We start from the raw sequence: 15,965 nt of genomic DNA, 5'->3' as shown, positions 1-15,965 counted from the left end.
AAAGAAACAGAAACAATCACACCAAATGACACCGTTATTTTTGGACCAATGTCCCCGGAAAAACCCAATCTAGGAAAATCGTTGCAGCTATCTGAGGGTTTTCTTATTAAGCAATATCAGAGTACAATCTAGGTGCCGAATCTGGCCTACCCAACAGAGAATTTCCTTGGCAGTAATACCTCTCAGTTTGAGACAAATTTTCCGGCTGAAACCCCGAATAATCCTTCCAGTAGCTCCTCAACTCCAATCTGCCCCAGAAACCCCAGCATCTGCCTTTCTGGACTGCATCACCCCCTCTCTGCCCAATGTTGGCCCTGCGTCACCCTAAATGGGTCTGCATCAGCCTTAGGAGGCCCTGCATCAGCCTTCTGGCCCTCTGCGTCAGCAACGCTGGCCTCTCTGAAGCTCTACGCAGCTCCCGGCTACATCTGCATGGCCCTGCGTGAGCCTTGCCTGCTACTGCATCACTCTCTTTGGCTACTTGCTTCTCTTCCAGCACTATCTCTGCCTCTCTGTCTCTCTGTACTCAATGCCCCTCAGCTGCAACTCCGATCACTGATTCTATCTCTCTTAGCAAACTCCGCTCTAGAGAATGGAATGACTAATCACTCTAGTGTGCTCTCCAAGTGACCCTCAAGCCTCCTCTTATACTTTTCTCGTTGACACATCAACGGTCGAGATTAAGTCCCTAATCAATGACTAAGATTAGATTTGGCTTGATCCATGTCTTTTGGACCACTCTAACACGGTTTCATATTAATTCACATTAATATTTTAATTTCGCTAAGTTTAGACTTAGGGACTCCATTAAAAATATTAATTATTTTAATATCTCTTGAACTGTTTAGAATCTACCCAGACCATTTCTGGGTATTGGAGATCTCATGTGCCCCAACCTCTCCAACAAATTTAGTGGCTAAAGCACATCCGATGCTACCCCAAATCAACACTCCCTCTCAGCGAGGAGTGTGCTCTAGTAATACTCCTTACTGAGTATCACCCTGATCATCTGGCACCAGTCCCTGTGTTGATGCTAGGCCTGCTGCCCACCATCCTCTACATTGTTGTATCATGTACTACTGCCCATGGTTCTGCCACTGCCATTGCCGCATCTGTACGACAGCTCCCTTTGCATTCGTGTCGCACCTGGTCCTTCTCCCAGCACTGCATCCGCACCGCACCACCTCTCATCATGTTGCATCGTGCTGCCCACTTCTGCACTTCAACTCAGTTACTAAGAAGTAAGTAACTGATCTCCCAACTCTAACCTCCCTGTTGGGCTAGAGACCCTCCTAATGCTAAAGCTCCCTCTGTCGCTGACAAGTGCTCCCTCTCTGACCTCTGCACTGCTGCAACAACTCCCTGCATCTCGCACTGTTGCACACCTCTCTGTGCCATCCTGCACTGGTGCAACACTCCCGTGCCTCTTGCACTCCTGCAGCTTGCTAGCCTCGCGTTGTCTCGGGACTCCTGCACTGTAGCTCTCTCTGCTGCTCCATTCACATCCATCTCTACCCGACTCAATCGGTCCTACTACTCCTCTTTAGGGCTCCCGTAGCATGGTCTAATCCAAGAGGCTGGGTACTTCAAGGATCCTGCCCCTCATCGCCTGTACTCCGCCTTACTACAGCTCGATATCTCCCCACTTCCGCTCAAGTGGTGCGTGTGCACTCATGGCACAATCATCGTCTGTCAACACTTCCTTCTCTGCCCTTGCTGGCGCTGCCTTAGTCTCGGAAGACTCTCCCTTACTGTTCTTCCATGGACACTGGGTCGCATAATGAGCCAGCTCCCCACAGTGGAAGCACTTGATCTTGGAGAAATCCTTCTTCTTCCACTTTTCCTGCTTTCCCTCAAATGCTAGGGCAACATCTTCCTCCTCCTGCTTGACACTGATCCCCTTGCTACTGCTACCCGTCTTCAACTACCGTCTGATCTCTTCTTGGCGAAGAGCATCTCACATCTCATCCCAAGGTGAAAGTGTCCCTCTGCGCAATATACTCTTGACAAATACCTCTCAATCTTCTGAGACTGCATTCAAGGTCGTCCTCACCATCAATTCCTGATCCGGCGTGACTTCTACAGCAATCAACTAATCTCAGATCTCGTTCAGTCCTCTAAGGAAGGTGTCAATCGATTCTCCCTTCTTCATTTGATACAACCTCAACTGATTCTCAAGTAGCATTCTTCTCTGCACAGAAGTATGTTGGTACAATTTCTTGAGGGCCTCCCACATCTCATATGTCGTTTCCTTCTCGGCAATGTGTGGTACTACATGGTCCTTGACCTAGTCAAGGATGATGCTCTTGGCCCTCGCCATTGCCTCCTCGTACTTGTCGTTATCATTTGTGTCGACTGGGATAACTATAACCCTCAAGGCGAAGTTCTTGACACGATTTCTATCAACTACGGAGAAGATTTTGTCCTTCCAGACTGCTAAGTTTGACGCTCCGTCCAGCCTGTCTTGGTCTCTTACTCCGTGTAGTGCCACGATGCTCTTCTACTTCCCTCGTGGAAGTTCTCAATCTGACTCCCTCTGAGTCTCGATTTCCCTCCTCGAAATCCTTTTGCCGATGTCAGATTTCCATCCTGAAAATCCTTCTATCGATGTCAAGATGCCCCCTACTCTAATCGTCTATGCAACCGGATCACTGATCCGGGTTTCTCGGCTAGAAACCCTCGGTAGCAACTCCCTCCTCTTGGCCTTACCCTGTCAGGTATTATTCTGACTACAGTACCTCACCAGCTCCACTCTTCAATATTCCCACAGCCTTCTAACCCCAGCAACCTAAAGGTGAGAGCTCCTCGGCGCTGCGCAATCCCGACACCAGCAACCCGGCCTCCTCAGCCAACTACGTCAGCCCTCCTAGCTTCTACGTGGCTTGCATGAGGCTCCCTTTGCCTTCCTTAGCCTCCTCCTAGCTCACCCTTGATGATGCAAGCACTGCACCACCCTTCCCTTGTTGTTGCTCTGCTAGAAACAGCTTTTGTCACCTAGGGACAATTGTTTTCTGCTGCTATTGCTCCGCTCAGCTGATGTCCTCAATCTTCTTGTGATCTGCAATCACGCTCTGATACCATGTTGAAGTTTCTAAGTTTGCTAGTTAGAAACCCTCCATGCACTTTATCTGATTTATTCCCACCTACTTGTTCCGTTACTTAACAAGTTATTTACAATGTAAATACTGAAAATAAACACTAGTGCATGCTCAACATATTACAGATCAACAACTAAAAGACACAAAAACAATCACACCAAATGACACTATTATTTTTGGACCAATGTCCCTAGAAAAACCCAATGTGGGAAAACCAGTGCAGCTATCTGAGGGTTTTCTTATTAAGCAATATCAGAGTACAATCTGGGTGTCGAATCTGGCCTATCCAAAAGAGAATTTCCTCGGCAATAATAACTCTCAGTTTGAGACAAATTTCCTGGCTGAAACCCCGAATAATCCTTCCGGTAGCCCTCAGCTCCAATCTGCCCCAAAAACCCCAACATCTGCCTTTCTGGACTGCGTCACCCCCTCTCTGCCCAGCATTGGCCCTGTGTCACCTTGAATGGGTCTCCGTCAGCCTTAGGAGGCCCTGTGTCAGCGTTTTGGCCCTTTGCATCAGCAACGCTGGCCTCTCTAAAGCTCTGCGTAGCTCCCGACTAACTCTACGTGGCCCTGCGTGAGCCCTGGCTACTACTGCGTCACTCTCTCTGGTTACTTGTTGCTCTTCCAGCAATATCTCTGCCTCTCTGTCTATCTATACTCAATGACCCTTAGTTGCAACTCCGATCACTGATTCTATCTCTCTTAGCAAACCCCGCTCTAGAGAATAGAATGACTGATCACTCTGGTGTGTTCTACAAGTGACCCTCAAGCCTCCTCTTATACTTTTCTCGTTGACACATCAACGGCTGAGATTAAGTCCCTAATCAACGGCTAAGATTAGATCTAGCTTGATCCATGTCTTTTGGACCATTCTAACACAGTTTCATATTAATTCACATTAATATTTTAATTTTCCTAAGTTTAGACTTAGGGACTCCATTAAAAATATTAATTATTTTAATATCTCCTGAACTGTTTAGAATCTGCCCAAACCCTTTATAGGTATTGGAGATCCCATGTGCCCCAACCTCTCCACCAAATTTCGTGGCTAGAGCACATCCGATGCTACCCCAAATCAACATTTGGCAATTCATAGTATTATGTTACAACTATATAATAATCTGCACCATATATATCATATGGTCTATCCAAAGGTTTTAACAAAGACCCGACGGTGGTATAATGTTGCAACCCATGGCATTTAATTTATAACCAAAATTAAACATAGGCTTTGGTTAATACATATGTACCGATGGTGAAGGCATATCTCAACCCGTGGCATATGGTATATTGTTTGGTTGAAACTTTGTTATAACCCCTGGGTTGTATTTAACAATGTTAACCTCCCACCATAAGTGGCATAAAATACAGTTTAACTTTGGCATATGCGCTTGTAACGTATAGTTTGATTGCGCGCCAATTGGAAACTCCAGTGTGTTGTTTGGTAGCACCGATAACAAACTTTGGGTTTGGCGGTCCTACCGGATATGGCAGGCTCCGCCAACCCTTCCCACCATACCAAACACACCATAGTTTAAATAAAAACTCGCACCCATGTTTAATAAAGTAAAGTAGTGGCTTGTTGGTAATGTTTTGTGATGTCGACCCGGTGGTCGCAGGTTTGAACCACACCTTGGCGCTTTGACCTCTTCGCTTGGTAGTTTGACTGCCACGTACCCTGCCATGAGACTACCACATGCCCTGTTCTGAGACTGCCATTTGGTCTATTCTGAGACTATCACTTGGCTTGCTCTTGCCTATTTGGGAAAACTTCAAAATGCGTTTTCTCCCTAATACGGAGGCTATTTTGAAAACCAAACATACCAATGGAATCAGCGCAACGAGCTCTTCGACTTGGCGCTGGTTTCATGAGCATCTGAGACTGTAAAATTTTGAGCATTTCGAGGATCCTCCTAGATCAACAATAGTTACAAAATTGCTTCAACAGAAATTTCCTAGCCAAAGATCAAGATGCCTAGAAACTCAACTCACTCTCTAATTTATAGATAAATCCTCCAAATGGAAAAATAATGGCTAATTTCTTTGATCCTTGTCAAAATAATATTGGTCATTGATAAACACTTCAAGATCTTTTAATCTTGGCTGTTGATTTTTTATTTTTGAGGAATTTTCCAATTTATCATTTAATTCTATTTTAATTAGCTCAAAAATAATTATTTTGAGCTAATTTCTTCACAAATTTGACCTTGACTTAACCACTAAGGTCCAAGGGTCCAAATTTTCTTGAAATATACAATATTGTCTTGGTGGAAGACCTTTAAAAATTGACTCTTTTAAGACCCACAATTTTTTCCATTTAGAGAATTTATTTTCCTAAGACAATTTAATTTGACTCTAATTAATTAATTTTTTGGCTTAGGATTTAATTTTATTTTGCCAGAAAAACTAATTAATTTACACATCAGGGGATTTAATTATTTTTCCAACCCTCTCATACATAAGATTTTCATTTACAAGATTCAAAGAGGGAATACACATTCGTCTTACACCTTCAAGACATAACCCATCTGCGACACAATATGATCTAGTAAACCAAGTGATTTGTAATAAAATAATTTAGCCAATTAGCTTAAATTATTCTCAAACCACTTTTACATCAAACTCGACTAAAAACACTAGGACTCACCTAATAATTCAACAATAAATTTCACCCTAGATTTGGGGGTTTAAGTTGGGGGGAAAAATCTCTTCTGAGAAGCCGTGTTAAAAGACACAGGTAATCGGTGAGGTTAAAAAACCTCCTAGGATAAAATTCGTCATCAAATTATAGGCTTACGTAGCTTGTTACATAGACTCAAGGTTTTACTAAGATCATTTAAAATATATAACTTGCAGAATGGGGTGACCATGACACATGGACTGCTGATAGGTTATCTGATCCTGTTGGAAAAAATTGGCACTTCCGCTTGCTTGGAACTTTGACAATTTGAGTGCAACATGGTCAACACTAGGAAAAATATCTGCTTGGCAATCAATACCCTAAGTTAATTCTATTGAAATTTCTAAGTCTAACACATCAGAAATCCCTATTACATTATCTGGTTTATTGTCTCCTACTTGTTATTTCCATTAACAAGTTATTTATAAATATAAATACCGAAATAAACACAAATGCAACATCAACACATATACAGATCACCAACTGAAATAACTGAGACAAACGCACAAGGGACACCGTTATTTTTGGACAATCGTCTCCGGAAAAACCCAATGCGAGAAAACCGATGCAGCAGATATGAGGGTTTTATTATTATGTAGTTTTTGAACACAACTAGGGTGGCAGAAATGGCTCACCCAACAGAGAATGCCCTCGGTAGTAGTACCTCTCTTTGGAGATAGATATTTCGGCTCATCAGCAACCGGATTATGAACCCCATAGTGATTTTTCCTTAGCTGGACAACGAAAGTTGCTCCTAGCTTCCCTCTGGAACTGCGTCAGCCTCCTTCGGCTCTGCGTCATCTCACTAGCTCTCAATCTACCCCACGAAAATCACCCACGTTGCCTCTTGGCCCTAGGTCAACTCTACTAGCCTCTACGCAGCTATTGTAGCCTCTGCGTCAGTCTTCCAAGATACCTCTGTGTCAATCTTCCCAGCTGCCTCTGCGTCGACCTTCCCAGGCTCTGCACTGTCTCTCTTGCACTATCACTGCCTCTCTGCTATGTATTCTCAGCCTTCTGTCGCACTGCCCCTCGTTGCAACAAATCATTGGTCCGATTCTCTCAGCAAAACCCGCTCCAGAAAATCGAACTAACTAATCAATTTTGGTGCATCTCCAACTGACCCTCAAGCCTCCTCTTATATTTTTCCTGTTGAATCTTCAACGGTCGAGATTAAGTCTCTAATCAACAACTAAGATTAGATTTGGCTTAACCCTCATCTCTTGGAACCTTCTAACGCAAAATTATATTAATACACATTAATATTTTAAATTTCCTAAGTTTATATTTAGGACCCCATTAAAAAGATTAATTATTTTAATATCTCCTCATCTGCGTAGAATTTCTCCAAACGATTTATGGGTTTTGAAGATCTCATGTACTTTAGCCTCTCCACCAATTTTCATGGCTACAACACATCCGATGCTACCACAAATCAACAAGTTCATGGTAAAGCCAAAAAGGGTTCACTAGGCAATAGCGAGGCATAATCTGAGGTATGTTTGTGGCACAGTCGAGTGTTGGTCGAGATATACTCCAGGGGATGACGTCAGACTTTGTGGGTACACAGATGCAGATTGGGCAGGAAATTCAGTGGGCAGGAAAAGTACCTCCGGGTACTACTTCAATGTTGGATCAGGGATGGTTTATTGGTGTAGCAGGAAGCACAAGTCAATAGCATTGAGCATTGTCGAAGCAGAGTATATGGTAGCCAGCACAGCTACGTGCGAAGCTATATGGCTTCGAAAGTTGCTAATAAGCTTGTTCAGGCAAAGGATGGAGGCGACCAGTGTCTGCTGTGATAATCAAAGTTTCATAAAGATCTTTGAGAATCTAGTGTTTCATGACAAGTCGAAGCACATCGATATTCGGTGTCATTTCATCAGAGATTGTGTACAACGTGGAGCAGTCCAACTACAGTATGTTCCCACAGAAGAGCAGGTTATAGATATACTCACGAAAGCTCTAGGGAGAACTAAGTTCATCTATTTTAGAGAACAAATGGGTATGGTGGAGAACCCGTTTCAGTAGCAGGGACCGGGTACGTAGGATGATTTTTAGTTGTAGATGTTGCAATTGCAGCAGCAACAAATGAGAGGGCGTTGCAGTGCAGATGGAGTGTTGGCAACAGTTTAGCAAGGTCAGCAGCAACACAGATGCAGTGAATATCAGAGTTGCGCAGTAGTTGGTGGGCAGTATAGCCAGACATCAGCAGCGTGACAGAAGATGATACAGGGACAGGGTGTTGCTACTGGGTGTGCAGTAGCACTAGGACACATTCCTCGGTAAGGGGGAGTGTTCTTTTTTGTAGCATCGGATGTGTTCTAGCAATGAAATTTGGTGGAGAGGCTAGAATACATGAGATCTCCAAAACCCAAAAATCGTTTCTGGAAATTCCGCCTAGAAGTGTCTCAATTAGATTATTAACCGTTTTTTAAATATTTCTTAAGTCTAAACTTAGGGAATATGGTTAATTAAACAATATTAATTCAGATAATGTGAAAATCATCTAGAAACTCACACGGATCAATCCAAAGATTATCCTAGCCATTGATTAAGTTCTAATCTTGGTCGTTGGTGCTCCAACAGAGGATTATAAGAGGAGGTCGATGTGGTGATGGAGAATACACCAGTGTAGATACTCAGTCTGAAAATTTCTAAACTGAAATTCTACTGCAGCAACTGATTTATTTCACCTACTTATTCTTCACAATAAGTTATTTACGAAATCCCTTCAACAAATATTAAAATAAATTCTACTGCAATTATCACATAATAACACAGAGAAAATACATGCACAAGAACCAATCACATCAACACAGTTGTTTTTGGACAATTGTCCCCAGAAAAACCCAATGCGGGAAAATCGGTGCAGCAAATGAGGATTTTATTAATCTTCAACAACAATCGCTTTTACAAGGAATGATTTTATAGAGAAACTGAAAGAAAACACTTGAGACTTTCCCCTTCTGACTTTTTGACACTTTGGAGACCCTTCTCTCACTCCTGTGTCACCTCTGCGTGGCTCTATATCCCTCTACGTCAACCTGCATGAGGACTACATCTCTCCTCTGAACTGCGTCTCTCTCTGCGATGTCTCTCACTATCCCTGCGTCACCCCCTCCTTAGTCAGTCACTGTTGTTGATGCCCTCCTCTTCCTCCACCCTGCAACTCTCCCTCTGAAATCAATCTCCTTCTCTTGAGAATCGATTTTCCTTGAGATACTGAATATCTGCCAGTGTGCCTCCAAATTATCCTCAAGTCTTCTCTTATACTTTTCTTGTTGATGAATCAATGGCCGAGATTAAGTCTTTAATCAACGGCTAAGATTAAGATAGACTTGATCCTCGTCTCTTAGAAGTTTCTCACCCTTATCTTTATTAATACCCATTAATATTTTTATTTTCCTAAGTTTAGACTTAAGAACCCATTAAAAATATTAATTATTTAATAACTCCTCATCCAGGTGGAATTTCTCAAAATGATTTCTGGGTCTTGGAGATCTCATGTGACTTAGCCACTCCTCCAAATTTCAAGGCTAGAGCACATCCGATGCTATCAAAAATCAACACTCTCTCTTAGTGAGGAATGTGCTCTAGTAATGCTTCATCGTAGAAACATCACACTGATCTTCTGCATCAATTCCTGTGTTGATGCTTGGCCTGCTGCCTCACATCCTCTACACCGTTACTTCCTGTACTGTTGCCCATGACACTACCACTGCCACTGCTACATTTGTACTGCTGCTCCCTCTCAATATGTTGCATCATGTTGCCCATAGCACTGCCACTGCTAACTGCTGCATTGCAACTCCGACACTTATCCACTTTTGCTACTAAAATGGATTCTTCACCATCCCCATCTTCTCCCTGAAATAAACAAACTTTGTTCTTCCTGGAGCCTTGGTGAGGATGTTTGCCACCTGTTCTCCTGTAGGAGTGTACCTCAACTATACTGCTCCTCGTTGGACACAGTCTCTAACAAAGTGACACCTGATATCAATGTGCTTCGACCAATCATGAAATACCGGATTCTCAGAGAGCTTGATTCAACTCTGATTATCACACAAAATCCTGGTCAACACCATCCTTCTCCTGAATAGATTCACAAGCAATTTCCTAAGCCATATGGCTTCACACAAAGCTATGCTAGCTGCCATATATTCTGCTTCAGCTGAGCTCAGTGCCATGGATTTCTGTTTCCTACTACACCAACAGTTCATTCTTGATCCAATGTTGAAACAGTACCCAATTGTACTTTTCTGATCTACAAAACTTCCAGCCCAATCTGTGTCAGTGAACCCACTCAGGCTGATGCCATTGCCTTAGGTGTACAATAGTCCATGCTCGATTGTTCCTTGAATATACCTGAAAACATGTTTGGTTGTTTCCTAGTGCACCCTCTTGCGTTCCACCATGAACTGATTGAGGGTGTTGATAGCGTAACAAATGTTTGGCCTGGTATTGACCAGATACATCAAGGACCCTATAAGTTGCGTGTACAAGGTGGGATCAACGTCTTTATCTTTTGATGCATCAATCTTCTTCCAGTTGGTGATCATTGAAATAGCCATAGATCTACAGTCCTGCAGCCTGAATCTCTTCAAGGTCTCTATAGCATATCTCCCTTGTCCAAGGAAGATCTCACCCTTCTGCTGCCAAACTTCCAACCCCGGGAAATAATGCATTTGTCCCAAATCCTTCATGTCGAATTTTGTCGCTAGGTTCTTCTTGCAGTCTTTGATGAGCTTGGATGATCCTGTCAGGAAAAGATCATCCACATATAACACTAGGATTAGCGGCTCATTCTCTACGACAAGATAGTAGAGATTAGGGTTTGCATCACTTTTGACGAAGCACATCTTCTGCAAGTAACCATCAATTCAACCATACCATGCTCTAGGTGTATGTTTAAGCCCATACAAGGCTTTCTTTAATCTACACACATGAGATTTCTTCTCATGTGTCTCAAAACCCTCTAGCTGTTCAATGTATACTTCCTCTTCTATTACCCCGTTCAAGAATGTCGTCTTGAAATCCATCTAGTGAATCTCCCACCCCATCTATGATGCAAGAGATATCACGGTTCCAATAGAAGTATCCCTGACTACTAGGTCAAAGGTTTCTTCGTAGTCTATCCCTTCCTTCTAAGCATACCCCTTAGCCACAAACTTGGCTTTGTATTTCTCCACACTGTCATCTGCAGCATCTTTGATCTTGTAGATCCATCTTGAACCTACCACCAGTGTTGCACTAATCGCCACAAAATCGCGATAAAATCGTTTTATCGCGATTTTTTCATAAAAATTGTGGAAAGAAAGAAAATAAGGAGGTGACCCAAGCTACCCCTGTCACAAGTAGAGGACGTGGTCTACCTCCTGTAGCTCCTAGTTCTTCAGCTTCTAGAGCACAGCAGAGTCTACTACCAACTCCACTGACATCTACATCTAGAGGGGCAAAGGAAATCAGTAGTATTAGACTTTAGTTAATTGGTTCATTTCATTGTATATGACATTATGACTCATGATATGAGATACATTATTATATTTTTTGTTGATATTTTGAGACTGAGTTGGGAGTCATGAGTCAAGACTTACTATTCAGGACATGATTCACTGTTATGTGTGATGTGGCACTAGAAATGATATTAAACATCTTATATGTTAGTTCTTTTATCATATTTATGTGTCAATGTATTTATTTTATGTTGTACATGCTTTAGATATTAAAAAAATTGCAAAAAAATGAATATTTTTGTATGTTACGATTTTTTCCCGATTTTTATGATTTTTTCCGATTTTTTCCCCACGCTGATAATATCCCGATAACGACTAGTGCAACATTGCCTACCACTGACTTGTCATGAGGCTTAGGTACCACTTCCCAGACATCATTGAGCATTATAGAACTGTATTCCTCCACCATAGCATATACCCATACTTGATGTTGAATGGCCTCCTGAAAACTAGAAGGTTCCCCAACCTAAGCTACTAGGGCCTGGTATCTGTCTGGTTGTCTTCACTCCCTTTTATTATTCCTGGGTGCACCAATGAAGTCCTCTGCATCCTGTAGAATCTGTCGAAGTTCCCAACTCGTTCTTCCACTGCTAGTGGGCACATTCATCAGCTCTTACTCTCCCTGAGATTCCTCTTGTTCTGAAGCTTTGTTTTCAGGAGAATTTCTTGTACTATTTTTTGCTGGTCAAAATGGTTGGACCAACGGTTCGTCTTTTGACTACTCCTCGAAAAGCATTTCTCAAGATTTCCTGAAAGCTCTCTCCACCATGAACTTTACATCCCGTCGAACCACTACCTTCCTACTCCCTGGAAGATAGACTCTATATGCCTTAGCATTCTCGTTATATCCCACAAGATATCCTTTCTCAGTAGTTTGATCTAATTTCTTTCTCTTTTCGTCGGGTATACGGCAATACGCTAAACTCCCAAATATCCTGAAATGACTAACTTCAAGTGTCTTCCCAGTGAAGACCCTTTCTGGAGTGATTTTGCCCAATGACGTGTGAGGAGTCCTATCCTTGACATAAACTGTCGTGTTGCATGCTTCTGCCCACAAATATTTGGGCATATCCTGATCATACAGCATTGCCCTAGTTGCTTCCACAATATTCTTGTTTTTCCTTTATGCTACCCCATTTTGCTCTGGATTGTAGGGAGTTGTCCACTCTCTTTTGATGTCTTCCTTAGCGCAAAAATCAGTGAAGTCCTTGTCAACATACTTTCCACCATTCTCTGAGCGTAACACTTTTATCTTCTTTCCTGTCAGATTCTCCACTAGTGCCTTGAACTCTTTGAATAGACCAAAAACCTCATCCTTGGTTTTCAGAAAGTAGATCCATGTCTTCCTGGAATGGCCATCGATGAAGGCGACAAAGTATTCGGCACCACTAAGAGTTTTTGTGGACATCGGTCCACAGATGTCTGAGTGTATCAACCCTAGCATACTCGTAGCTCTATTGTTACTTCTTGAAAACGTTGCTTTGGCATACTTGCCCAAAGTGCACCCTCTGCATACATCATCTCGTTCGGTACTTAGTTCTAGAACTCCTGATATTGTTTTCCTGATAATTCTCAGAGCCCCATGGCGCAAGTGTCCCATCCTTCTGTGCCAGAATTCATTCAAATCTTTGTCTGCATTGTTGCCTATCAGTGCCATTAGTGATTCTAGCTATAACATGTACAGCCTATTACTTCTTATTCCAATTTAGGCCTTCTTTTTCCAACTCGAGTGTTTGACATATACTTTCTCCTTAATAAAGAAAATGTCATAGCCCTTGTTTTGAAGATGAGATATGGCGAGTAAGTTCATCCCCAATCCTAGCACATGCAACACATTGGTTGCTCGAAGTCGCTCTCCTGCTTCGGTTTGAAAGACTACAGTACCTCTTCCTACTGGGGTACACTTTTCCTTATTTCCCATGGTGATCTAAAAATTCATTCTCTCTTCCTGATAATCTGAAAAACATTCTCAAATACCTGTCTATATACCAAACCTCAGAGGAGGCAGAGTTTGCTAGGCAAGAGACTTCTTCTTCCAATCTGGAAGCTAACATAGAATAATCGTGATCTATGTCCCTTATGCATTCTTCTGAAAATCTGTGTGAGTCCCTTTGAGTTGATGTCTCTACATCATGCTCTTGACCCATAGTCGATTTTTCTCTCTTGTTATCGGATCTCTACTCAGATAGCAAGTGAAAAATTCTAAATTGAAATTCTACTGCAACAACTTATTTATTTCACCTACTTATTCTTCACAATAAGTTATTTACGAAATCCCTTCAGCAAATATTAAAATAAATTCTACTGCAGTTGTTACATAATAACAAAGAGAAAATACATGCACAAGAACAATCACATCAACACAGTTGTTTTTGGACAACTGTACCCGGAAAAACCCAATGTGGGAAAACCGGTGCAGCAAATGAGGGTTTTATTAATATTCAGCACAATCGCTTTTACAAGGAATGATTTTACAGAGAAACTGAAAGAAAACACATGAGACTTTCCCTTTCTAACTTTCTGACACTTTGGAGACCCTTCTCTCACTCCTGCGTCACTCTGTGTGGCTCAGTGTGGCTCTCAGTGGCTCTATGTCCCTTCGCGTCAACCTATGTGAGGGTTGCATCTCTCTCTGCGTTGTCTCTCACTGCCCCTGCGTCACCTCCTCCATAGTCACTCACTGCTATTGATGCCCTCCTCTTCCTCCACCCTACAACTCTCCCTCTGAAATCGATCTCCTCTTGAGAATCGATCTTCCTTGAGATACTGAGTATCTGTCAGTGTGTCTCCAAATGATCCTCAAGTCACTCACTGCTACTGATGCCCTCCTCTTCCTCCACCCTGCAACTCTCCCTCTGAAATCGATCTCCTCTTGAGAATCGATCTTCCTTGAGATACTGAGTATCTGTCGGTGTGTCTCCAAATGATCCTCAAGTCTTCTCTTATACATTTTCCTGTTGATGAATCGATGGCCGAGATTAAGTCTCTAATCAACGGCTAAAATTAAGATAGACTTGATCCTCATCTCTTAGAAGTTTCTCACCCTTATCTTTATTAATATCCAGTAATATTTTTATTTTCCTAAGTTTAGACTTAGGAACCCATTAAAAATATTAATTATTTTAATAACTCCGTATCCGGGTGGAATTGCTCAAAACGATTTATGGGTCTTCGATATCTCATGTGCCTTAGCCCCTCCTCCAAATTTCAAGGCTAGAGCACATCTGCTGCTACCAAGAATCAACACTCAGTTGCCGAGGCAGTTCGATTTTCTCAGTAGCCGCAGCTCAGCAAAGAAGATAGAGTCAAGGGGTGAATAGCAGGTGGAAGAGGAGGGCAACCACATTCCGAGAGGAAGGTTTCCAGTCCCCGGAAGAGGCAAAGGAAGGAAGGCCAAAATTCTCAAAGGGCTAGCATCAACTCTGCGTAGAAAGTGACACAGGGAGCTCAGCGCAAAGGCTAGGGTGGCAATTTCGGAGGTAGAAAATAGTTGTGGGGTGAGAGAAAATTCTCACGATAATTTTGCCAGTATTTTCCTCAGATTAGATTGCTAGTTGGGCATCTAAATTATTGTACTCAAAATTGTTGCTGAAGAATAATAATAAAACACTCATCTGCTGCACCAATTTTCCCACATTGAGTTTTTCCGAGGACAATTGTCCAAAAATAATTGTCAAAATTCTTGTATGTGCTAGAATTTCTCTGTTTTCAGTATTTTATTTTCCGTAGTATTTTTATGGTGAAAATTGCAGTTGTGATTTTATTCATTGTTTGTCGTAGCAAATAAACTTCATAATAAAATTTTTAGTTAGAAGAATAATTTCCAGTTGCTGCAATAGATAAAAAAATTCACAATAGACACCACCTGAGACTTGAATAACTGTCTGAGCTACACAAACTAACAAAGTGCTAGGGTTAATGAGGAATACTAAGAGAAGATTAGGGGTGAAAAAGGCATCTTTGATATTCTTGGAGAGATTGCTCTTGTGTGATGCTAAGGTTTACTCTTATGATGATTAGGGCTTGTGCTATAGATGTAAACCCTAGAGAAGAACATGAGACAGAAAATGATGACAATTCTTATGTCTCTTCTTGTAGCACTAAGGTTTTTACCCTAGAAGACATGGAGAGTAGAGTTAATGCCTTCCATGATTTTGGAGCCTTGATATTTTAGGATGTAAGGCTAAGGAAAGATCATGAAGCTCTTATATTCTTAACGATATCAACGTCTTGGTGATGATGCAAATATGGAAGACCTAGGGTTTGGGGATTCAAATTCTAGGATAGACATGTAGATTTAGAGGCTAGCACTAGAGTTGTCTTGCCATGTTCTTTTGTGATGCAACATAGCTAGGGTCTCCAAACATTAAGGAAAACAATCATGCTAGTGTGGAGAGCTTCTATGATACAAGCTTCTTGTTAAAGGCAAGGAGCAATTGCTAGTGTTGATTATTGCTTGTTGGAAATCTTTGTTGGTGGCTACGGGTATTGTGGTTCCCCTAGCTAGGGTTTTGGAGAGCTTGAAAGATTGTATCAGGTTTGTAATAAAGCTGTGATATGAACATGTAGTTCATTCTTATCATTATATGAAGTTTATAGCTGCCCATACTTGTCTAAATGCAGATTTTTCAGCATTCATTGTCTTCTTGATTTGGTAATTTCAAGCAC

At 41.9% G+C, this 15,965-nt stretch overlaps 1 protein-coding gene across 4 annotated transcripts in view; it reads right to left on the bottom strand.

Annotated features, from left to right (window-relative positions):
- Nucleotides 1-15,965, bottom strand: part of LOC149197036 (uncharacterized) — a 224,831-nt gene that overhangs the window by 49,607 nt on the left and 159,259 nt on the right. The gene's annotated exons all lie outside the window — the stretch shown is intronic.

Source organism: Pinus tabuliformis, chromosome 2_2 (genome assembly GCF_031772625.1).
Source record: "Pinus tabuliformis cultivar Carrire ecotype Pingquan chromosome 2_2, CPIR1, whole genome shotgun sequence".
In the NCBI taxonomy this organism is placed as follows: domain Eukaryota; kingdom Viridiplantae; phylum Streptophyta; class Pinopsida; order Pinales; family Pinaceae; genus Pinus; species Pinus tabuliformis.
This window is presented reverse-complemented; position numbering and strand designations above follow the sequence as displayed.